A 24,020-nucleotide genomic window follows, 5' to 3' on the forward strand; every position below is an offset into this window, starting at 1 on the left:
AAATTTACTAAAGGTCGATTTTGCATTTTGAGGGATTTGAGGTGCGATTTTCATTCGATTTGTATTCAATTTTGCTTTTGGGTATTTACTAAAGGCCAAATCGAATGTAAAATCAAATTTCAAATCATTTTAGTCAAATCGAACAACGGTAAAACATTTGTACTTTTACATAGCCCAACACACAAAACCCTTATTTACTATCATTCGATTTGAAATCGACCTCAAAATCGGACTTCAAATCACCAAATGAATAGACCTGCTTCATGCTTTCGATTTGAGCATGAGCAGGTCAGATTGACACAGATACATGCAGACATCAGTGAGATGCCTGCATGTATCTGACTGTAAAAAGTAAATAAAGAGTTAAAATTAAATAAAAAAATGACGTGAGGTCCACCCCCAAAACAGAACCAGCCCTGGACTGTTCAAACCCAGGTCTGGTTGACTAAGTAGAAGGAAAAAATTGCGTAGGGTCTCTCTGTACTCAGTACAACAAGCACTGGGATATGGGAACCAGGGCTGGTTCTGGATTTACAGGGAAAAATTTGCTTAGGGTCTCCCTGTAAATCACAGAACCAGCCCTGGACCCTTTCTAACGGGGGACGTATGCCACAGCCAGGGGAGCCCTATAACCAGGCCCCCCAGCCGCAGCATCAGCCCTGACCGCTAGTCAGCCCAGGCCAGGGATCCCTGGGGAGTTGGCAACCCCTCCAATAAAGGGGTCTCCCTCTCCAGGGCACCCCTAGCCTAGGCTGATAGCCCGGGGCTATCCCCGCCACCCCTGGGCGATGGGTGGTGGGTTGATTGTGTTAGTGTAGTGTAAAAATAGAAGAATAAAAACATTGGCCCTCATTCAGAGGCGCTCACAAGAAGCGAGCGCTCGTTCTGAATGAGGGCGGCATCTTCTATTTTTAAGTGCGGCCTCCTGGTCGCTAGCTAAGATGTGGGTTACCACCCACAGCTTTAGCGACCGACCAGGTTGATGGTCGCGATGGTCAAGACCATCGTGACCATCGGGGCTTGTGACGAGACCCTAAGGTTGGGTTTCGGCAGCCGCAAGCCACAGGGAGTTTCCTGCTCTGATCGAGCAGGAAGCTCCCCACTGACGTCACTGTTGATGTCAGTGCGGCCGCCCACAAAACAGCAGGCCTCAGTTTGTGAAACCACCCCCCTGCCCCGCCTACAAAACGGGCCGAGCTGTCGATCAACATCGACAGCCGGCCCTTTTGTAGTGAGCTCCGGTGCGAGAGAGTTTCTCTCTCACTCTGGGGCTTGCGCACGCGCAGTGCGGCCGTTGCGCGTGCGCAGGTCGTAAACACCGACCCGGTTGCGAGAGCTCAGCGCTTGTGACCGGGTCTGAATGAGGACCATTGTCTTTACAGTAGAACTGCAGGTCCCAGCAAGCCTCCCCCGCATGCTGGTACTTGGAGAACCACAAGTACCAGCATGCAGGGCATTAAGGGCCCACTGGGACCTGTAGTTCACCTGTAAAGAAATGTTAAAAGAAACACACACACCTTAAACATTATAAGTTTAATACATACATACATACACACTCACACATAAATATATTACCTCGAGTGGTCCCCTTGTCCAGTAGGCATCCATGCGTCTTCTTAAAATAAAATGATAAAGCCGACCATCGCACTAAGCAATAATCATCCTAACCAGAATGATTATTCCTTCCCGAATTAAGTGCACAGATGTGGCTTCCTCCTTTGAAGCTCCGTGTCTGTGCGTTCATTGGCTGAGAGAGGTCAGGCCCCGCCTCTCAGCCAATGAACGGCTCCTCCATTGAACTCAATGGTGGGAGCCACAGGACAAACTTTAGTTACCCTGCGGCCCAGTGCTAGTTGTACTAAGTAGAAGGAGACACTATGTAATTTTTTACCTGTACTTAGGGCCTGATTCAGAGCCGCTCGCTCTGAATCAGGGCCGGGCTTTTTTTTTTTTTTTGGAGCGGCCTCTTGGCCGCTCGCATACCTGTGGGTGGCCACCCACAGCTATTGCGAGCGGCCAGGATGATGGTCGCGATGGTCAAGACCATTGCGACCATCAGGCTTGCAACGAGATACTTGTGGTAGGGTCTCGCCCATCGCAAGCCCCAGAGAGCTAACAGAGCCGGAAGCTCTCCACTGACATCACTTCTCATGGGAACGCCTCCGTTTGGGCAGCCACCCCCCCCGGCCCGCCCACCAAACGGGGCGAGCTGTCACTCAACATCGACAGCTCGCCCCCTTTGGTGCGAGACCCGGAGCGATGGAGTGCCCGTTGCATGCGCTGTGGGCCACCATCGACCCGGTTGCGAGTGCTCAGCGCTTGCGACCGGGTCTGAATCAGGCACTTAGTCAACCAGACCTGGGTTTGAGCAGTCCGGGGCTGGTTCTGTTTTGGGGGGGACCTCATGTTTTGTTTTTTTTTACTTTTAACTCTTTATTTATCTTTTACAGTCAGATACATGCAGGCATCTCACTGATGTCTGCATGTATCTGTGTGAGAACGAACTGCTCATGCTGAAAGTGAAAGCATGAAGCAGCTCTATGCTGTCGGGGATTTGCAATTCATTTTGAAGTGTGATTGCCGTTCGATTTGTACATGCCAAATCGAACAGCAAATCACTGTTCAAAACCGACTCAAATCTAATTTGTTTTGCAAGTCGCAAAACAAATCGAATAATAGTAAATGCAGTTTAAAAAACGGTTTTGACTCAATTTGATTTGAGTCGATTTGAGAAGAGCTAAATCACTCCTCAAATCAACTTGCAATCGACCTTTGATAAATTTACCCCTTGGACTCTCCTTGGGGATCTGTGACTTTAAAGAGCACAGAGTTGGTTCCGGTGTCTTACTCGTCTTAACATTTTTAATTTTTTTTTGTACCTCTCCTACAAGCAGAAGGGCTTAAATCATTACAACTAGAACCACCAGTCATCCTTGCCACTTCATGTAGTGAATGGCATATTGGCAATATTTTGTTTATTTAAAGCTGACAGCTTTAGAGTCTACCACGGGACTGGCAGCGGTTGTCACCGACAGGCGGCGCCGGCGCCCCTGGCGAGTGCCAACCTGGCCAATAGGAAGATACGCCCCTGCTCATAGTATAGAGTAACACAGCCCTTATGGACAACAGGCACATCACAGCCCAGCACAGCAGCCAGCTCTAGTATGGACTAGTGGTCAACAGCCAGCCAGCCCCTATGACAAGTGACAACAGCCAGCCAGCCCCTATGACAAGTGACAACAGCCATACTAGTGTATGGGGACAGTGGGCCATTCCGCCAGAGGAAGGTAAGTTGGAGATATCTGTGATACTAGTGTATGGGGACAGCGGGCCATTCCGCCAGAGGAAGGTAAGTAGGAGATATCTGTGATACTAGTGTATGGGGACAGCGGGACATTCTGCAAGAGGAAGGTAAGTAGGAGACATCTGTGATACTAGTGTATGGGGACAGCGGGCCATTTCTGCCAGAGGAAGGTAAGTAGGAGATATCTGTGATACTAGTGTATGGGGACAGCCGTCCATTCCGCAAGAGGAAGGTAAGTAGGAGATATCTGTGATACTAGTGTATGGGGACAGCCGTCCATTCCGCAAGAGGAAGGTAAGTAGGAGATATCTGTGATACTAGTGTATGGGGACAGCGGGACATTCTGCAAGAGGAAGGTAAGTAGGAGATATCTGTGATACTAGTGTATGGGGACAGCGGGCCATTCCGCCAGAGGAAGGTGAGTAGGAGATATCTGTGATACTAGTATATGGGGACAGCGGGCCATTCCGCCAGAGGAAGGTAAGTAGGAGATATCTGTGATACTAGTGTATGGGGACAGCGGGCCATTCCGCAAGAGGAAGGTAAGTAGGAGACATCTGTGATACTAGTGTATGGGGACAGCGGCCCATTCCGCCAGAGGAAGGTAAGCAGGAGATATCTGTGATACTAGTGTATGGGGACAGCGGGCCATTCCGCAAGAGGAAGGTAAGTAGGAGATATCTGTGATACTAGTGTATGGGGACAGCGGGCCATTCCACAAGAGGAAGGTAAGTAGGAGATATCTGTGATACTAGTGTATGGGGACAGCGGGCCATTCCGCAAGAGGAAGGTAAATAGGAGATATCTGTGATACTAGTGTATGGGGACAGCGGGCCATTCCGCAAGAGGAAGGTAAGTAGGAGACATCTGTGATACTAGTGTATGGGGACAGCGGGCCATTACGCAAGTGGAAGGTAAGTAGGAGATATTTGTGATACTAGTGTATGGGGAAAGTGGGCCATTCCGCAAGTGGAAGGTAAGTAGGAGATATCTGTGATACTGTGATATCTCCTACTTTACCTTCCTGATGAATGGCCAAATAACTTAGGGCCTGATTCAGACCCACTCGCGAGCGGCTGTCCGCTCGCAAGTGGGACGATGTTCTGGACTGAGCATGCGCACGACGGAGGGAGCTCCGTCGTGCGCATGCGTCAGACGCGACGAGCGAAGGAAAGTCCTTCGCTCGTTGTGTCAGATCAAAGGGGGCGTGCTGTCAATGTTGATTGACAGCACGCCCCCTTTGGTGGGCGTGCCAGGGGCGTGTCTCCCGTCAGAAGCCGGCCCACTGACATCACTAGTGATGTCAGTGGGAGTGATTTTGGCTCTGATAGAGCCAAAATCACTCCGGAGCTTGCGGTTGAAAACCTCAACCGTAGGCTCCGGCTCGCAATTTCGATGGTCGCGATGGTCACGACCATCGCGGCCATCACAATGCACGCTCGTATAGGCTGTGGGTGGTGACCCACAGCTATACGAGCGTCCAGGAGGACGCTCCATTTTCATGGAGCCCGGCCCTCATTCAGAGCGTGCGCTCTGCTCAGAGCGTACGGCTCTGAATGAGGGCCTTAATCTTTACAATTGCAAATATTCACCTGCTTTTGTGAAAATTAAGTGATGAATAATAGGCCCCTGAGACGTTACTTGTTATCAAAATCACATTTAAAGTTATTATTTTTTTTTTTTTTTTTAATAATTGTAATCAGTACAGTATGTCTGTCCCATCTGTATCTGTCACATACATTTTCTTACACTGTACAACCATGGCCAAAAGTTTTGAGGATGACACAAGTATTGGTTTTCAGTTTTTCACAAAGTCTGCTGCTTCAGTGTTTTTAGACCTTTTTGTTAGATGTTACTATGGCATACTAAAGTAAAATTACAAGCATTTCATAAGTGTCAAAGGCTTTTATTGACAATAACATTAAGTTTATGCAAAGAGTCAATATTTGCAGTAGTAGCAGCAGCAGTAGTGGTTGGTGCTACAGTGGTAGTGGGTGCTGCAGTAGTCGTGGGTGCTGCTGTAGTCAGTCCCGCTGAGAGCGGCAGCGGGCCTGTGTAAAGTGGGCATGGCCTAATCGCGGGAGGTGTGGCCACAACCACTTTGAAAAAAGAACCAAAACAAGATTTGCATGCGCGCTGGCGAGGGGGCGCTCTCAGCCCGGCGCATAACCAGTGGGGGGCGCGATCAGCTTGACTGCTGTGGCTGCTTCATATCAGCCGCGAGCAGTCTCCCAGTGCAGCCCAGCACACAGCAGCGTGTGCTGGGCTGCCTCATCGGGCCCCTCCAGCAAGCCCGGGTAATTAGTACCCGCTCCCCTCCCCTCTCGGTGCCCCTGGCATTAGTAGTGGGTGCTGCAGTAGTAGTATGAGCAGCAGTAGTGGTTGGTGCTGGAGTAGTAAGAGCAGCAGTAGTGGTTGGTGCTGGAGTAGTTGGTGCTGCAGTAGTTGTTGGTGTTGCAATAGTAGGAGCAGCAGTAGTTGGTGCTGCAGTAGTAGGAGCAGCAGTAGTAGGAGCAGCAGTAGTTGTTGGTGCTGCAGTAGTAGGAGCAGCAGTAGTAGGAGCAGCAGTAGTTGTTGGTGCTGCAGTGGTAGGAACAGCAGTAGTTGGTGCTGCAGTAGTAGGAGCAGCAGTATTTGTTGGTGTTGCAGTAGTAGGAGCAGCAGTATTTGTTGGTGCTGCAGTAGTAGGAACAGCAATAGTAGGAGCAGCAGTAGTAGGAGCAGCAGTAGTAGGAACAGCAGTAGTAGGAGCAGCAGTAGTAGGAACAGCAGTAGTTATTGGTGCAGTAGTAGTAGGAGCAGCAGTAGTTGTTGGTGCTGCAGTAGTAGGAGCAGCACTATTTGTTGGTGTTGCAGTAGTAGGAGCAGCAGTATTTGTTGGTGTTGCAGTAGTAGGAGCAGCAGTAGTTGTTGGTGCTGCTGCAGTAGTAGGAGCAGCAGTAGTTGTTGGTGCTGCAGTAGTAGGAGCAGCAGTAGTTGTTGGTGCTGCAGTAGTAGGAGCAGCAGTAGTTATTGGTGCTGCAGTAGTAGGAGCAGCAGTAGTTGTTGGTGCTGCTGCAGTAGTAGGAGCAGCAGTAGTTGTTGGTGCTGCAGTAGTAGGAGCAGCAGTAGTTATTGGTGCTGCAGTAGTAGGAGCAGCAGTAGTTGTTGGTGCTGCAGTAGTAGGAGCAGCAGTAGTAGGAACAGCAGTAGTTATTGGTGCAGTAGTAGTAGGAGCAGCAGTAGTTGTTGGTGCTGCAGTAGTAGGAGCAGCAGTATTTGTTGGTGTTGCAGTAGTAGGAGCAGCAGTAGTTGTTGGTGTTGCAGTAGTAGGAGCAGCAGTATTTGTTGGTGTTGCAGTAGTAGGAGCAGCAGTAGTTGTTGGTGCTGCTGCAGTAGTAGGAGCAGCAGTAGTTGTTGGTGCTGCAGTAGTAGGAGCAGCAGTAGTTGTTGGTGCTGCTGCAGTAGTAGGAGCAGCAGTAGTTGTTGGTGCTGCAGTAGTAGGAGCAGCAGTAGTTATTGGTGCTGCAGTAGTAGGAGCAGCAGTAGTTCTTGGTGCTGCTGCAGTAGTAGGAGCAGCAGTAGTTGTTGGTGCTGCAGTAGTAGGAGCAGCAGTAGTTATTGGTGCTGCAGTAGTAGGAGCAGCAGTATTTGTTGGTGTTGCAGTAGTAGGAGCAGCAGTAGTTGTTGGTGTTGCAGTAGTAGGAGCAGCAGTATTTGTTGGTGTTGCAGTAGTAGGAGCAGCAGTAGTTGTTGGTGCTGCTGCAGTAGTAGGAGCAGCAGTAGTTGTTGGTGCTGCAGTAGTAGGAGCAGCAGTAGTTGTTGGTGCTGCAGTATTAGGAGCAGCAGTAGTTATTGGTGCTGCAGTAGTAGGAGCAGCAGTAGTTGTTGGTGCTGCTGCAGTAGTAGGAGCAGCAGTAGTTGTTGGTGCTGCAGTAGTAGGAGCAGCAGTAGTTATTGGTGCTGCAGTAGTAGGAGCAGCAGTAGTTCTTGGTGCTGCTGCAGTAGTAGGAGCAGCAGTAGTTGTTGGTGCTGCAGTAGTAGGAGCAGCAGTAGTTATTGGTGCTGCAGTAGTAGGAGCAGCAGTATTTGTTGGTGTTGCAGTAGTAGGAGCAGCAGTAGTTGTTGGTGCTGCTGCAGTAGTAGGAGCAGCAGTAGTTGTTGGTGCTGCAGTAGTAGGAGCAGCAGTAGTTGTTGGTGCTGCAGTAGTAGGAGCAGCAGTAGTTATTGGTGCTGCAGTAGTAGGAGCAGCAGTAGTTGTTGGTGCTGCAGTAGTAGGAGCAGCAGTAGTAGGAACAGCAGTAGTTATTGGTGCAGTAGTAGTAGGAGCAGCAGTAGTTGTTGGTGCTGCAGTAGTAGGAGCAGCAGTATTTGTTGGTGTTGCAGTAGTAGGAGCAGCAGTAGTTGTTGGTGTTGCAGTAGTAGGAGCAGCAGTAGTTGTTGGTGTTGCAGTAGTAGGAGCAGCAGTAGTTGTTGGTGCTGCTGCAGTAGTAGGAGCAGCAGTAGTTGTTGGTGCTGCAGTAGTAGGAGCAGCAGTAGTTGTTGGTGCTGCAGTAGTAGGAGCAGCAGTAGTTATTGGTGCTGCAGTAGTAGGAGCAGCAGTAGTTGTTGGTGCTGCTGCAGTAGTAGGAGCAGCAGTAGTTGTTGGTGCTGCAGTAGTAGGAGCAGCAGTAGTTATTGGTGCTGCAGTAGTAGGAGCAGCAGTAGTTGTTGGTGCTGCTGCAGTAGTAGGAGCAGCAGTAGTTGTTGGTGCTGCAGTAGTAGGAGCAGCAGTAGTTGTTGGTGCTGCAGTAGTAGGAGCAGCAGTAGTAGGAACAGCAGTAGTTATTGGTGCAGTAGTAGTAGGAGCAGCAGTAGTTGTTGGTGCTGCAGTAGTAGGAGCAGCAGTAGTTGTTGGTGCTGCAGTAGTAGGAGCAGCAGTAGTTATTGGTGCTGCAGTAGTAGGAGCAGCAGTAGTTGTTGGTGCTGCAGTAGTAGGAGCAGCAGTAGTTGTTGGTGCTGCAGTAGTAGGAGCAGCAGTAGTTATTGGTGCTGCAGTAGTAGGAGCAGCAGTAGTTGTTGGTGCTGCTGCAGTAGTAGGAGCAGCAGTAGTTGTTGGTGCTGCAGTAGTAGGAGCAGCAGTAGTTATTGGTGCTGCAGTAGTAGGAGCAGCAGTAGTAGTAGGAGCAGCAGTAGTAGCAGCAGCAGTAGTAGGAACAGCAGTAGTTATTGGTGCAGTAGTAGGAGCAGCAGTAGTTGTTGGTGCTGCAGTAGTAGGAGCAGCAGTATTTGTTGGTGTTGCAGTAGTAGGAGCAGCAGTAGTTGTTGGTGCTGCTGCAGTAGTAGGAGCAGCAGTAGTTGTTGGTGCTGCAGTAGTAGGAGCAGCAGTAGTTGTTGGTGCTGCAGTAGTAGGAGCAGCAGTAGTTGTTGGTGCTGCAGTAGTAGGAGCAGCAGTAGTTGATGGTGCTGCAGTAGTAGGAGCAGCAGTAGTTGTTGGTGCTGCAGTAGTAGGAAGCAGCAGTAGTTGTTGGTGCTGCAGTAGTAGGAGCAGCAGTAGTTGTTGGTGCTGCAGTAGTAGGAGCAGCAGTAGTTGTTGGTGCTGCTGCAGTAGTAGGAGCAGCAGTAGTTGTTGGTGCTGCAGTAGTAGGAGCAGCAGTAGTTATTGGTGCTGCAGTAGTAGGAGCAGCAGTAGTTGTTGGTGCTGCTGCAGTAGCAGGAGCAGCAGTAGTTGTTGGTGCTGCAGTAGTAGGAGCAGCAGTAGTTATTGGTGCTGCAGTAGTAGGAGCAGCAGTAGTTGTTGGTGCTGCAGTAGTAGTAGGAGCAGCAGTAGTTGGTGTTGCAGTAGTAGGAGCAGCAGTAGTTGTTGGTGTTGCAGTAGTAGGAGCAGCAGTAGTTGTTGGTGCTGCAGTAGTAGGAGCAGCAGTAGTTGTTGGTGCTGCAGTAGTAGGAGCAGCATTAGTTGTTGGTGCTGCAGTAGTATGAGCAGCATTAGTTGTTGGTGCTGCAGTAGTTGGTGTTGCAGTAGTAGGAGCAGCAGTAGTTATTGGTGTTGCAGTAGTAGGAGCAGCAGTAGTAGGAGCAGCAGTAGTTGTTGGTGTTGCAGTAGTAGGAGCAGCAGTAGTTGTTGGTGTTGCAGTAGTAGGAGCAGCAGTAGTTGGTGCTGCAGTAGTAGGAGCAGCAGTAGTTGGTGTTGCAGTAGTAGGAGCAGCAGTATGTGTTGGTGCTGCAGTGGTAGGATCAGTAATAGTTGTTGGTGCTGCAGTGGTAGGAGCAGCAGTAGTAGGAGCAGCAGTAGTTGTTGGTGCTGCAGTAGTAGGAGCAGCAGTAGTTGTTGGTGCTGCAGTAGTAGCAGCAGCAGTAGTTGTTGGTGCTGCAGTAGTAGGAACAGTAGTAGTAGGAGCAGCAGTAGTAGGAGCAGCAGTAGTTGTTGGTGCTGCTGCAGTAGTAGGAGCAGCAGTAGTTGTTGGTGCTGCAGTAGTAGGAGCAGCAGTAGTTGTTGGTGCTGCAGTATTAGGAGCAGCAGTAGTTATTGGTGCTGCAGTAGTAGGAGCAGCAGTAGTTGTTGGTGCTGCTGCAGTAGTAGGAGCAGCAGTAGTTGTTGGTGCTGCAGTAGTAGGAGCAGCAGTAGTTATTGGTGCTGCAGTAGTAGGAGCAGCAGTAGTTCTTGGTGCTGCTGCAGTAGTAGGAGCAGCAGTAGTTGTTGGTGCTGCAGTAGTAGGAGCAGCAGTAGTTATTGGTGCTGCAGTAGTAGGAGCAGCAGTATTTGTTGGTGTTGCAGTAGTAGGAGCAGCAGTAGTTGTTGGTGCTGCTGCAGTAGTAGGAGCAGCAGTAGTTGTTGGTGCTGCAGTAGTAGGAGCAGCAGTAGTTGTTGGTGCTGCAGTAGTAGGAGCAGCAGTAGTTATTGGTGCTGCAGTAGTAGGAGCAGCAGTAGTTGTTGGTGCTGCAGTAGTAGGAGCAGCAGTAGTAGGAACAGCAGTAGTTATTGGTGCAGTAGTAGTAGGAGCAGCAGTAGTTGTTGGTGCTGCAGTAGTAGGAGCAGCAGTATTTGTTGGTGTTGCAGTAGTAGGAGCAGCAGTAGTTGTTGGTGTTGCAGTAGTAGGAGCAGCAGTAGTTGTTGGTGTTGCAGTAGTAGGAGCAGCAGTAGTTGTTGGTGCTGCTGCAGTAGTAGGAGCAGCAGTAGTTGTTGGTGCTGCAGTAGTAGGAGCAGCAGTAGTTGTTGGTGCTGCAGTAGTAGGAGCAGCAGTAGTTATTGGTGCTGCAGTAGTAGGAGCAGCAGTAGTTGTTGGTGCTGCTGCAGTAGTAGGAGCAGCAGTAGTTGTTGGTGCTGCAGTAGTAGGAGCAGCAGTAGTTATTGGTGCTGCAGTAGTAGGAGCAGCAGTAGTTGTTGGTGCTGCTGCAGTAGTAGGAGCAGCAGTAGTTGTTGGTGCTGCAGTAGTAGGAGCAGCAGTAGTTGTTGGTGCTGCAGTAGTAGGAGCAGCAGTAGTAGGAACAGCAGTAGTTATTGGTGCAGTAGTAGTAGGAGCAGCAGTAGTTGTTGGTGCTGCAGTAGTAGGAGCAGCAGTAGTTGTTGGTGCTGCAGTAGTAGGAGCAGCAGTAGTTATTGGTGCTGCAGTAGTAGGAGCAGCAGTAGTTGTTGGTGCTGCAGTAGTAGGAGCAGCAGTAGTTGTTGGTGCTGCAGTAGTAGGAGCAGCAGTAGTTATTGGTGCAGCAGTAGTTGTTGGTGCTGCTGCAGTAGTAGGAGCAGCAGTAGTTGTTGGTGCTGCAGTAGTAGGAGCAGCAGTAGTTATTGGTGCTGCAGTAGTAGGAGCAGCAGTAGTAGTAGGAGCAGCAGTAGTAGCAGCAGCAGTAGTAGGAACAGCAGTAGTTATTGGTGCAGTAGTAGGAGCAGCAGTAGTTGTTGGTGCTGCAGTAGTAGGAGCAGCAGTATTTGTTGGTGTTGCAGTAGTAGGAGCAGCAGTAGTTGTTGGTGCTGCTGCAGTAGTAGGAGCAGCAGTAGTTGTTGGTGCTGCAGTAGTAGGAGCAGCAGTAGTTGTTGGTGCTGCAGTAGTAGGAGCAGCAGTAGTTGTTGGTGCTGCAGTAGTAGGAGCAGCAGTAGTTGATGGTGCTGCAGTAGTAGGAGCAGCAGTAGTTGTTGGTGCTGCAGTAGTAGGAAGCAGCAGTAGTTGTTGGTGCTGCAGTAGTAGGAGCAGCAGTAGTTGTTGGTGCTGCAGTAGTAGGAGCAGCAGTAGTTGTTGGTGCTGCTGCAGTAGTAGGAGCAGCAGTAGTTGTTGGTGCTGCAGTAGTAGGAGCAGCAGTAGTTATTGGTGCTGCAGTAGTAGGAGCAGCAGTAGTTGTTGGTGCTGCTGCAGTAGCAGGAGCAGCAGTAGTTGTTGGTGCTGCAGTAGTAGGAGCAGCAGTAGTTATTGGTGCTGCAGTAGTAGGAGCAGCAGTAGTTGTTGGTGCTGCAGTAGTAGTAGGAGCAGCAGTAGTTGGTGTTGCAGTAGTAGGAGCAGCAGTAGTTGTTGGTGTTGCAGTAGTAGGAGCAGCAGTAGTTGTTGGTGCTGCAGTAGTAGGAGCAGCAGTAGTTGTTGGTGCTGCAGTAGTAGGAGCAGCATTAGTTGTTGGTGCTGCAGTAGTATGAGCAGCATTAGTTGTTGGTGCTGCAGTAGTTGGTGTTGCAGTAGTAGGAGCAGCAGTAGTTATTGGTGTTGCAGTAGTAGGAGCAGCAGTAGTAGGAGCAGCAGTAGTTGTTGGTGTTGCAGTAGTAGGAGCAGCAGTAGTTGTTGGTGTTGCAGTAGTAGGAGCAGCAGTAGTTGGTGCTGCAGTAGTAGGAGCAGCAGTAGTTGGTGTTGCAGTAGTAGGAGCAGCAGTATGTGTTGGTGCTGCAGTGGTAGGATCAGTAATAGTTGTTGGTGCTGCAGTGGTAGGAGCAGCAGTAGTAGGAGCAGCAGTAGTTGTTGGTGCTGCAGTAGTAGGAGCAGCAGTAGTTGTTGGTGCTGCAGTAGTAGCAGCAGCAGTAGTTGTTGGTGCTGCAGTAGTAGGAACAGTAGTAGTAGGAGCAGCAGTAGTAGGAGCAGCAGTAGTTGTTGGTGCAGTAGTAGTAGGAGCAGCAGTAGTTGTTGGTGCTGCAGTAGTAGGAGCAGCAGTAGTTGTTGGTGATGCAGTAGTAGGAGCAGCAGTAGTTGGTGTTGCAGTAGTAGGAGCAGCAGTAGTTGGTGTTGCAGTAGTAGGAGCAGCAGTAGTTGTTGGTGCTGCAGTAGTAGCAGCAGCAGTAGTTGTTGGTGCTGCAGTAGTAGGAACAGTAGTAGTAGGAGCAGCATTAGTTGTTGGTGCTGCAGTAGTAGGAGCAGCAGTAGTTGTTGGTGATGCAGTAGTAGGAGCAGCAGTATTTGTTGGTGCTGCAGTGGTAGGATCAGTAATAGTTGTTGGTGCTGCAGTGGTAGGAGCAGCAGTAGTAGGAGCAGCAGTAGTTGTTGGTGCTGCAGTAGTAGGAGCAGCAGTAGTTGTTGGTGCTGCAGTAGTAGCAGCAGCAGTAGTTGTTGGTGCTGCAGTAGTAGGAACAGTAGTAGTAGGAGCAGCAGTAGTTATTGGTGCAGTAGTAGTAGGAGCAGCAGTAGTTGGTGCTGCAATAGTAGGAGCAGCAGTAGTAGGAACAGCAGTAGTTATTGGTGCAGTAGTAGTAGGAGCAGCAGTAGTTGGTGCTGCAATAGTAGGAGCAGCAGTAGTAGGAACAGCAGTAGTTATTGGTGCAGTAGTAGTAGCAGCAGCAGTAGTTGTTGGTGCTGCAGTAGTAGGAGCAGCAGTAGTAGGAGCAGCAGTAGTTGTTGGTGCAGTAGTAGTAGCAGCAGCAGTAGTTGTTGGTGCTGCAATAGTAGGAGCAGCAGTAGTAGGAGCAGCAGTAGTTGATGGTGATGCAGTAGTAGGAGCAGCAGTAGTAGGAGCAGCAGTAGTTGTTGGTGCTGCAGTGGTAGGATCAGTAGTAGTTGGAGCAGCAGTAGTTATTGGTGCAGTAGTAGTAGGAGCAGCAGTAGTTGTTGGTGCTGCAATAGTAGGAGCAGCAGTAGTAGGAGCAGCAGTAGTTGTTGGTGCTGCAGTGGTAGGATCAGTAATAGTTGTTGGTGCTGCAGTAGTAGGAACAGTAGTAGTAGGAGCAGCAGTAGTTATTGGTGCAGTAGTAGTAGGAGCAGCAGTAGTTGGTGCTGCAATAGTAGGAGCAGCAGTAGTAGGAACAGCAGTAGTTATTGGTGCAGTAGTAGTAGGAGCAGCAGTAGTTGGTGCTGCAATAGTAGGAGCAGCAGTAGTAGTAGGAGCAGCAGTAGTAGGAACAGCAGTAGTAGTAGGAGCAGCAGTAGTAGGAACAGCAGTAGTTGTTGGTGCAGTAGTAGTAGGAGCAGCAGTAGTTGGTGCTGCAATAGTAGGAGCAGCAGTAGTAGGAACAGCAGTAGTTATTGGTGCAGTAGTAGTAGGAGCAGCAGTAGTTGGTGCTGCAATAGTAGGAGCAGCAGTAGTAGGAACAGCAGTAGTTATTGGTGCAGTAGTAGTAGCAGCAGCAGTAGTTGTTGGTGCTGCAATAGTAGGAGCAGCAGTAGTTGGTGCTGCAATAGTAGGAGCAGCAGTAGTTGTTGGTGATGCAGTAGTAGGAGCAGCAGTAGTTGGTGTTGCAGTAGTAGGAGCAGCAGTAGTTATTGGTGCTGCAGTAGTAGGAGCAGCAGTAGTTGTTGGTGCTGCAGTAGTAGTAGGAGCAGCAGTAGTTGGTGTTGCAGTAGTAGGAGCAGCAGTAGTTGTTGGTGTTGCAGTAGTAGGAGCAGCAGTAGTTGTTGGTGCTGCAGTAGTAGGAGCAGCAGTAGTTGTTGGTGCTGCAGTAGTAGGAGCAGCATTAGTTGTTGGTGCTGCAGTAGTAGGAGCAGCATTAGTTGTTGGTGCTGCAGTAGTTGGTGTTGCAGTAGTAGGAGCAGCAGTAGTTATTGGTGTTGCAGTAGTAGGAGCAGCAGTAGTAGGAGCAGCAGTAGTTGTTGGTGTTGCAGTAGTAGGAGCAGCAGTAGTTGTTGAAGTTGCAGTAGTAGGAGCAGCAGCAGTTGGTGCTGCAGTAGTAGGAGCAGCAGTAGTTGGTGTTGCAGTAGTAGGAGCAGCAGTATTTGTTGGTGCTGCAGTGGTAGGATCAGTAATAGTTGTTGGTGCTGCAGTGGTAGGAGCAGCAGTAGTAGGAGCAGCAGTAGTTGTTGGTGCTGCAGTAGTGGGAGCAGCAGTAGTTGTTGGTGCTGCAGTAGTAGCAGCAGCAGTAGTTGTTGGTGCTGCAGTAGTAGGAACAGTAGTAGTAGGAGCAGCAGTAGTAGGAGCAGCAGTAGTTGTTGGTGCAGTAGTAGTAGGAGCAGCAGTAGTTGTTGGTGCTGCAGTAGTAGGAGCAGCAGTAGTTGTTGGTGATGCAGTAGTAGGAGCAGCAGTAGTTGGTGTTGCAGTAGTAGGAGCAGCAGTAGTTGGTGTTGCAGTAGTAGGAGCAGCAGTAGTTGTTGGTGCTGAAGTAGTAGCAGCAGCAGTAGTTGTTGGTGCTGCAGTAGTAGGAACAGTAGTAGGAGGAGCAGCATTAGTTGTTGGTGCTGCAGTAGTAGGAGCACCAGTAGTTGTTGGTGATGCAGTAGTAGGAGCAGCAGTATTTGTTGGTGCTGCAGTGGTAGGATCAGTAATAGTTGTTGGTGCTGCAGTGGTAGGAGCAGCAGTAGTAGGAGCAGCAGTAGTTGTTGGTGCTGCAGTAGTAGGAGCAGCAGTAGTTGTTGGTGCTGCAGTAGTAGCAGCAGCAGTAGTTGTTGGTGCTGCAGTAGTAGGAACAGTAGTAGTAGGAGCAGCAGTAGTTATTGGTGCAGTAGTAGTAGGAGCAGCAGTAGTTGGTGCTGCAATAGTAGGAGCAGCAGTAGTAGGAACAGCAGTAGTTATTGGTGCAGTAGTAGTAGGAGCAGCAGTAGTTGGTGCTGCAATAGTAGGAGCAGCAGTAGTAGGAACAGCAGTAGTTATTGGTGCAGTAGTAGTAGCAGCAGCAGTAGTTGTTGGTGCTGCAGTAGTAGGAGCAGCAGTAGTAGGAGCAGCAGTAATTGTTGGTGCAGTAGTAGTAGCAGCAGCAGTAGTTGTTGGTGCTGCAATAGTAGGAGCAACAGTAGTAGGAGCAGCAGTAGTTGTTGGTGATGCAGTAGTAGGAGCAGCAGTAGAAGGAGCAGCAGTAGTTGTTGGTGCTGCAGTGGTAGGATCAGTAGTAGTAGGAGCAGCAGTAGTTATTGGTGCAGTAGTAGTAGGACCAGCAGTAGTTGTTGGTGCTGCAATAGTAGGAGCAGCAGTAGTAGGAAGAGCAGTAGTTGTTGGTGCTGCAGTGGTAGGATCAGTAATAGTTGTTGGTGCTGCAGTAGTAGGAACAGTAGTAGTAGGAGCAGCAGTAGTTATTGGTGCAGTAGTAGTAGGAGCAGCAGTAGTTGGTGCTGCAATAGTAGGAGCAGCAGTAGTAGGAACAGCAGTAGTTATTGGTGCAGTAGTAGTAGGAGCAGCAGTAGTTGGTGCTGCAATAGTAGGAGCAGCAGTAGTAGTAGGAGCAGCAGTAGTAGGAACAGCAGTAGTAGTAGGAGCAGCAGTAGTAGGAACAGCAGTAGTTGTTGGTGCAGTAGTAGTAGGAGCAGCAGTAGTTGGTGCTGCAATAGTAGGAGCAGCAGTAGTAGGAACAGCAGCAGTTATTGGTGCAGTAGTAGTAGGAGCAGCAGTAGTAGGAACAGCAGTAGTTGTTGGTGCAGTAGTAGTAGGAGCAGCAGTAGTTGGTGCTGCAATAGTAGGAGCAGCAGTAGTAGGAACAGCAGTAGTTATTGGTGCAGTAGTAGTAGGAGCAGCAGTAGTTGGTGCTGCAATAGTAGGAGCAGCAGTAGTAGGAACAGCAGTAGTTATTGGTGCAGTAGTAGTAGCAGCAGCAGTAGTTGTTGGTGCTGCAATAGTAGGAGCAGCAGTAGTTGGTGCTGCAATAGTAGGAGCAGCAGTAGTAGGAACAGCAGTAGTAGGAGCAGCAGTAATAGGAGCAGCAGTAGTTGTTGGTGCTGCAGTAGTAGGAGCAGCAGTAGTTGGTGCTGCAATAGTAGGAGCAGCAGTAGTAGGAGCAGCAGTAGTTGTTGGTGCTGCAGTAGTAGGAGCAGCAGTAGTTTTTGGTGCTGCAGTAGTAGGAGCAGCAGTAGTTTTTGGTGCTGCAGTAGTAGGAGCAGCAGTAGTTGTTGGTGCTGCATTAGTAGGAGAAGCAGTAGTTGTTGGTGCTGCAGTAGTAGGAGCAGCAGTAGTTGTTGGTGCAGAGTAGTGGGCACTGCAGTTGTAGGAGAAGCAGTAGTTGTTGGTGCTGCAGTGGTAGTGGGTGCTGCAGTAGTAGGAGCAGCAGTAGTTTTTGGTGCTGCAGTAGTAGGAGCAGCAGTAGTTGTTGGTGCTGCATTAGTAGGAGCAGCAGTAGTTGTTGGTGCTGCAGTAGTAGGAGCAGCAGTAGTTGTCGGTGCAGAGTAGTGGGCGCTGCAGTAGTAGGAGCAGCAGTAGTTGTTGGTGCTGCTGCAGTAGTAGGAGCAGCAGTAGTTGTTGGTGCTGCAGTAGTAGGAGCAGCAGTAGTTATTGGTGCTGCAGTAGTAGGAGCAGCAGTAGTTGTTGGTGCTGCTGCAGTAGTAGGAGCAGCAGTAGTTGTTGGTGCTGCAGTAGTAGGAGCAGCAGTAGTTATTGGTGCTGCAGTAGTAGGAGCAGCAGTAGTTGTTGGTGCTGCAGTAGTAGTAGGAGCAGCAGTAGTTGGTGTTGCAGTAGTAGGAGCAGCAGTAGTTGTTGGTGTTGCAGTAGTAGGAGCAGCAGTAGTTGTTGGTGCTGCAGTAGTAGGAGCAGCAGTAGTTGTTGGTGCTTCAGTAGTAGGAGCAGCATTAGTTGTTTGTGTTGCAGTAGTATGAGCAGCATTAGTTGTTGGTGCTGCAGTAGTTGGTGTTGCAGTAGTAGGAGCAGCAGTAGTTATTGGTGTTGCAGTAGTAGGAGCAGCAGTAGTAGGAGCAGCAGTAGTTGTTGGTGTTGCAGTAGTAGGAGCAGCAGTAGTTGTTGGTGTTGCAGTAGTAGGAGCAGCAGTAGTTGGTGCTGCAGTAGTAGGAGCAGCAGTAGTTGGTGTTGCAGTAGTAGGAGCAGCAGTATTTGTTGGTGCTGCAGTGGTAGGATCAGTAATAGTTGTTGGTGCTGCAGTGGTAGGAGCAGCAGTAGTAGGAGCAGCAGTAGTTGTTGGTGCTGCAGTAGTAGGAGCAGCAGTAGTTGTTGGTGCTGCAGTAGTAGGAACAGTAGTAGTAGGAGCAGCAGTAGTTGTTGGTGCAGTAGTAGTAGGAGCAGCAGTAGTTGTTGGTGCTGCAGTAGTAGGAGCAGCAGTAGTTGTTGGTGATGCAGTAGTAGGAGCAGCAGTAGTTGGTGTTGCAGTAGTAGGAGCAGCAGTAGTTGTTGGTGCTGCAGTAGTAGTAGGAGCAGCAGTAGTTGGTGTTGCAGTAGTAGGAGCAGCAGTAGTTGTTGGTGTTGCAGTAGTAGGAGCAGCAGTAGTTGTTGGTGCTGCAGTAGTAGGAGCAGCAGTAGTTGTTGGTGCTTCAGTAGTAGGAGCAGCATTAGTTGTTTGTGTTGCAGTAGTATGAGCAGCATTAGTTGTTGGTGCTGCAGTAGTTGGTGTTGCAGTAGTAGGAGCAGCAGTAGTTATTGGTGTTGCAGTAGTAGGAGCAGCAGTAGTAGGAGCAGCAGTAGTTGTTGGTGTTGCAGTAGTAGGAGCAGCAGTAGTTGTTGGTGTTGCAGTAGTAGGAGCAGCAGTAGTTGGTGCTGCAGTAGTAGGAGCAGCAGTAGTTGGTGTTGCAGTAGTAGGAGCAGCAGTATTTGTTGGTGCTGCAGTGGTAGGATCAGTAATAGTTGTTGGTGCTGCAGTGGTAGGAGCAGCAGTAGTAGGAGCAGCAGTAGTTGTTGGTGCTGCAGTAGTAGGAGCAGCAGTAGTTGTTGGTGCTGCAGTAGTAGGAACAGTAGTAGTAGGAGCAGCAGTAGTTGTTGGTGCAGTAGTAGTAGGAGCAGCAGTAGTTGTTGGTGCTGCAGTAGTAGGAGCAGCAGTAGTTGTTGGTGATGCAGTAGTAGGAGCAGCAGTAGTTGGTGTTGCAGTAGTAGGAGCAGCAGTAGTTGGTGTTGCAGTAGTAGGAGCAGCAGTAGTTGTTGGTGCTGCAGTAGTAGGAACAGTAGTAGTAGGAGCAGCATTAGTTGTTGGTGCTGCAGTAGTAGGAGCAGCAGTAGTTGATGGTGATGCAGTAGTAGGAGCAGCAGTATTTGTTGGTGCTGCAGTGGTAGGATCAGTAATAGTTGTTGGTGCTGCAGTGGTAGGAGCAGCAGTAGTAGGAGCAGCAGTAGTTGTTGGTGTTGCAGTAGTAGGAGCAGCAGTAGTTGTTGGTGTTGCAGTTGTAGTAGGAGCAGCAGTAGTTGGTGTTGCAGTAGTAGGAGCAGCAGTAGTTGTTGGTGCTGCAGTAGTAGGAGCAGCAGTAGTTGTTGGTGCTGCAGTAGTAGGAGCAGCATTAGTTGTTGGTGCTGCAGTAGTATGAGCAGCATTAGTTGTTGGTGCTGCAGTAGTTGGTGTTGCAGTAGTAGGAGCAGCAGTAGTTATTGGTGTTGCAGTAGTAGGAGCAGCAGTAGTAGGAGCAGCAGTAGTTGTTGGTGTTGCAGTAGTAGGAGCAGCAGTAGTTGTTGGTGTTGCAGTAGTAGGAGCAGCAGTAGTTGGTGCTACAGTAGTAGGAGCAGCAGTAGTTGGTGTTGCAGTAGTAGGAGCCGCAGTATTTGTTGGTGCTGCAGTGGTAGGATCAGTAATAGTTGTTGGTGCTGCAGTGGTAGGAGCAGCAGTAGTAGGAGCAGCAGTAGTTGTTGGTGCTGCAGTAGTAGGAGCAGCAGTAGTTGTTGGTGCTGCAGTAGTAGCAGCAGCAGTAGTTGTTGGTGCTGCAGTAGTAGGAACAGTAGTAGTAGGAGCAGCAGTAGTTGTTGGTGCAGTAGTAGTAGGAGCAGCAGTAGTTGTTGGTGCTGCAGTAGTAGGAGCAGCAGTAGTTGTTGGTGATGCAGTAGTAGGAGCAGCAGTAGTTGGTGTTGCAGTAGTAGGAGCAGCAGTAGTTTGTGTTGCAGTAGTAGGAGCAGCAGTAGTTGTTGGTGCTGCAGTAGTAGCAGCAGCAGTAGTTGTTGGTGCTGCAGTAGTAGGAACAGTAGTAGTAGGAGCAGCATTAGTTGTTGGTGCTGCAGTAGTAGGAGCAGCAGTAGTTGTTGGTGATGCAGTAGTAGGAGCAGCAGTATTTGTTGGTGCTGCAGTGGTAGGATCAGTAATAGTTGTTGGTGCTGCAGTGGTAGGAGCAGCAGTAGTAGGAGCAGCAGTAGTTGTTGGTGTTGCAGTAGTAGGAGCAGCAGTAGTTGTTGGTGTTGCAGTAGTAGTAGGAGCAGCAGTAGTTGGTGTTGCAGTAGTAGGAGCAGCAGTAGTTGTTGGTGCTGCAGTAGTAGGAGCAGCATTAGTTGTTGGTGCTGCAGTAGTAGGAGCAGCATTAGTTGTTGGTGCTGCAGTAGTAGGAGCAGCATTAGTTGTTGGTGCTGCAGTAGTTGGTGTTGCAGTAGTAGGAGCAGCAGTAGTTATTGGTGTTGCAGTAGTAGGAGCAGCAGTAGTAGGAGCAGCAGTAGTTGTTGGTGTTGCAGTAGTAGGAGCAGCAGTAGTTGTTGGTGTTGCAGTAGTAGGAGCAGCAGTAGTTGGTGCTACAGTAGTAGGAGCAGCAGTAGTTGGTGTTGCAGTAGTAGGAGCAGCAGTATTTGTTGGTGCTGCAGTGGTAGGATCAGTAATAGTTGTTGGTGCTGCAATAGTAGCAGCAGCAGTAGTTGTTGGTGCTGCAGTAGTAGGAACAGTAGTAGTAGGAGCAGCAGTAGTTGTTGGTGCAGTAGTAGTAGGAGCAGCAGTAGTTGTTGGTGCTGCAGTAGTAGGAGCAGCAGTAGTTGTTGGTGATGCAGTAGTAGGAGCAGCAGTAGTTGGTGTTGCAGTAGTAGGAGCAGCAGTAGTTGGTGTTGCAGTAGTAGGAGCAGCAGTAGTTGTTGGTGCTGCAGTAGTAGCAGCAGCAGTAGTTGGTGCTGCAGTAGTAGGAACAGTAGTAGTAGGAGCAGCATTAGTTGTTGGTGCTGCAGTAGTAGGAGCAGCAGTAGTTGTTGGTGATGCAGTAGTAGGAGCAGCAGTATTTGTTGGTGCTGCAGTGGTAGGATCAGTAATAGTTGTTGGTGCTGCAGTGGTAGGAGCAGTAGTAGTAGGAGCAGCAGTAGTTGTTGGTGCAGTAGTAGTAGCAGCAGCAGTAGTTGTTGGTGCTGCAGTAGTAGGAGCAGCAGTAGTAGGAGCAGCAGTAGTTATTGGTGCAGTAGTAGTAGGAGCAGCAGTAGTAGTAGGAGCAGCAGTAGTGGGAACAGCAGTAGTTGTTGGTGCAGTAGTAGTAGGAGCAGCAGTAGTTGGTGCTGCAATAGTAGGAGCAGCAGTAGTAGGAACAGCAGTAGTTATTGGTGCAGTAGTAGTAGGAGCAGCAGTAGTTGGTGCTGCAATAGTAGGAGCAGCAGTAGAAGGAACAGCAGTAGTTATTGGTGCAGTAGTAGCAGCAGTAGTTGTTGGTGCTGCAATAGTAGGAGCAGCAGTAGTTGGTGCTGCAATAGTAGGAGCAGCAGTAGTAGGAACAGCAGTAGTAGGAGCAGCAGTAGTAGGAGCAGCAGTAGTTGTTGGTGCTGCAGTAGTAGGAGCAGCAGTAGTTGGTGCTGCAATAGTAGGAGCAGCAGTAGTAGGAGCAGCAGTAGTAGGAACAGCAGTAGTTGTTGGTGCTGCAGTAGTAGGAGCAGCAGTAGTTTTTGGTGCTGCAGTAGTAGGAGCAGCAGTAGTTTTTGGTGCTGCAGTAGTAGGAGCAGCAGTAGTTGTTGGTGCTGCATTAGTAGGAGCAGCAGTAGTTGTTGGTGCTGCAGTAGTAGGAGCAGCAGTAGTTGTTGGTGCAGAGTAGTGGGCGCTGCAGTTGTAGGAGAAGCAGTAGTTGTTGGTGCTGCAGTGGTAGTGGGTGCTGCAGTAGTAGGAGCAGCAGTAGTTTTTGGTGCTGCAGTAGTAGGAGCAGCAGTAGTTGTTGGTGCTGCATTAGTAGGAGCAGCAGTAGTTGTTGGTGCTGCAGTAGTAGGAGCAGCAGTAGTTGTTGGTGCAGAGTAGTGGGTGCTGCAGTAGTAGGAGCAGCAGTAGTTGTTGGTGCTGCTGCAGTAGTAGGAGCAGCAGTAGTTGTTGGTGCTGCAGTAGTAGGAGCAGCAGTAGTTATTGGTGCTGCAGTAGTAGGAGCAGCAGTAGTTGTTGGTGCTGCTGCAGTAGTAGGAGCAGCAGTAGTTGTTGGTGCTGCAGTAGTAGGAGCAGCAGTAGTTATTGGTGCTGCAGTAGTAGGAGCAGCAGTAGTTGTTGGTGCTGCAGTAGTAGTAGGAGCAGCAGTAGTTGGTGTTGCAGTAGTAGGAGCAGCAGTAGTTGTTGGTGTTGCAGTAGTAGGAGCAGCAGTAGTTGTTGGTGCTGCAGTAGTAGGAGCAGCAGTAGTTGTTGGTGCTGCAGTCATAGGAGCAGCATTAGTTGTTGGTGCTGCAGTAGTATGAGCAGCATCAGTTGTTGGTGCTGCAGTAGTTGGTGTTGCAGTAGTAGGAGCAGCAGTAGTTATTGGTGTTGCAGTAGTAGGAGTAGCAGTAGTAGGAGCAGCAGTAGTTGTTGGTGTTGCAGTAGTAGGAGCAGCAGTAGTTGTTGGTGTTGCAGTAGTAGGAGCAGCAGTAGTTGGTGCTGCAGTAGTAGGAGCAGCAGTAGTTGGTGTTGCAGTAGTAGGAGCAGCAGTATTTGTTGGTGCTGCAGTGGTAGGATCAGTAATAGTTGTTGGTGCTGCAGTGGTAGGAGCAGCAGTAGTAGGAGCAGCAGTAGTTGTTGGTGCTGCAGTAGTAGGAGCAGCAGTAGTTGTTGGTGCTGCAGTAGTAGCAGCAGCAGTAGTTGTTGGTGCTGCAGTAGTAGGAACAGTAGTAGTAGTAGGAGCAGCAGTAGTTGTTGGTGCAGTAGTAGTAGGAGCAGCAGTAGTTGTTGGTGCTGCAGTAGTAGGAGCAGCAGTAGTTGTTGGTGATGCAGTAGTACGAGCAGCAGTAGTTGGTGTTGCAGTAGTAGGAGCAGCAGTAGTTGGTGTTGCAGTAGTAGGAGCAGCAGTAGTTGTTGGTGCTGCAGTAGTAGCAGCAGCAGTAGTTGTTGGTGCTGCAGTAGTAGGAACAGTAGTAGTAGGAGCAGCATTAGTTGTTGGTGCTGCAGTAGTAGGAGCAGCAGTAGTTGTTGGTGATGCAGTAGTAGGAGCAGCAGTATTTGTTGGTGCTGCAGTGGTAGGATCAGTAATAGTTGTTGGTGCTGCAGTGGTAGGAGCAGCAGTAGTAGGAGCAGCAGTAGTTGTTGGTGTTGCAGTAGTAGGAGCAGCAGTAGTTGTTGGTGCTGCAGTAGTAGGAGCAGCAGTAGTTGTTGGTGCTGCAGTAGTAGGAGCAGCATTAGTTGTTGGTGCTGCAGTAGTATGAGCAGCATTAGTTGTTGGTGCTGCAGTAGTTGGTGTTGCAGTAGTAGGAGCAGCAGTAGTTATTGGTGTTGCAGTAGTAGGAGCAGCAGTAGTAGGAGCAGCAGTAGTTGTTGGTGTTGCAGCAGTAGGAGCAGCAGTAGTTGTTGGTCTTGCAGTAGTAGGAGCAGCAGTAGTTGGTGCTGCAGTAGTAGGAGCAGCAGTAGTTGGTGTTGCAGTAGTAGGAGCAGCAGTATTTGTTGGTGCTGCAGTGGTAGGATCAGTAATAGTTGTTGGTGCTGCAGTGGTAGGAGCTTCAGTAGTAGGAGCAGCAGTAGTTGTTGGTGCTGCAGTAGTAGGAGCAGCAGTAGTTGTTGGTGCTGCAGTAGTAGCAGCAGCAGTAGTTGTTGGTGCTGCAGTAGTAGGAACAGTAGTAGTAGGAGCAGCAGTAGTTGTTGGTGCAGTAGTAGTAAGAGCAGCAGTAGTTGTTGGTGCTGCAGTAGTAGGAGCAGCAGTAGTTGTTGGTGATGCAGTAGTAGGAGCAGCAGTAGTTGGTGTTGCAGTAGTAGGAGCAGCAGTAGTTGGTGTTGCAGTAGTAGGAGCAGCAGTAGTTGTTGGTGCTGCAGTAGTAGCAGCAGCAGTAGTTGTTGGTGCTGCAGTAGTAGGAACAGTAGTAGTAGGAGCAGCATTAGTTGTTGGTGCTGCAGTAGTAGGAGCAGCAGTAGTTGTTGGTGATGCAGTAGTAGGAGCAGCAGTATTTGTTGGTGCTGCAGTGGTAGGATCAGTAATAGTTGTTGGTGCTGCAGTGGTAGGAGCAGCAGTAGTAGGAGCAGCAGTAGTTGTTGGTGCTGCAGTAGTAGGAGCAGCAGTAGTTGTTGGTGCTGCAGTAGTAGGAGCAGCAGTAGTAGGAGCAGCAGTAGTTGTTGGTGCAGTAGTAGTAGGAACAGCAGTAGTTGTTGGTGCTGCAGTAGTAGGAGCAGCAACAGTTGGTGCTACAGTAGTAGGAGCAGCAGTAGTTGGTGTTGCAGTAGTAGGAGCAGCAGTATTTGTTGGTGCTGCAGTGGTAGGATCAGTAATAGTTGTTGGTGCTGCAGTGGTAGGAGCAGCAGTAGTAGGAGCAGCAGTAGTTGTTGGTGCTGCAGTAGTAGGAGCAGCAGTAGTTGTTGGTGCTGCAGTAGTAGCAGCAGCAGTAGTTGTTAGTGCTGCAGTAGTAGGAACAGTAG

Source organism: Taudactylus pleione, unplaced genomic scaffold (genome assembly GCF_031769625.1).
Source record: "Taudactylus pleione unplaced genomic scaffold, aTauple2 ptg000451l, whole genome shotgun sequence".
Classification (NCBI taxonomy): Eukaryota; Metazoa; Chordata; class Amphibia; order Anura; family Myobatrachidae; genus Taudactylus; species Taudactylus pleione.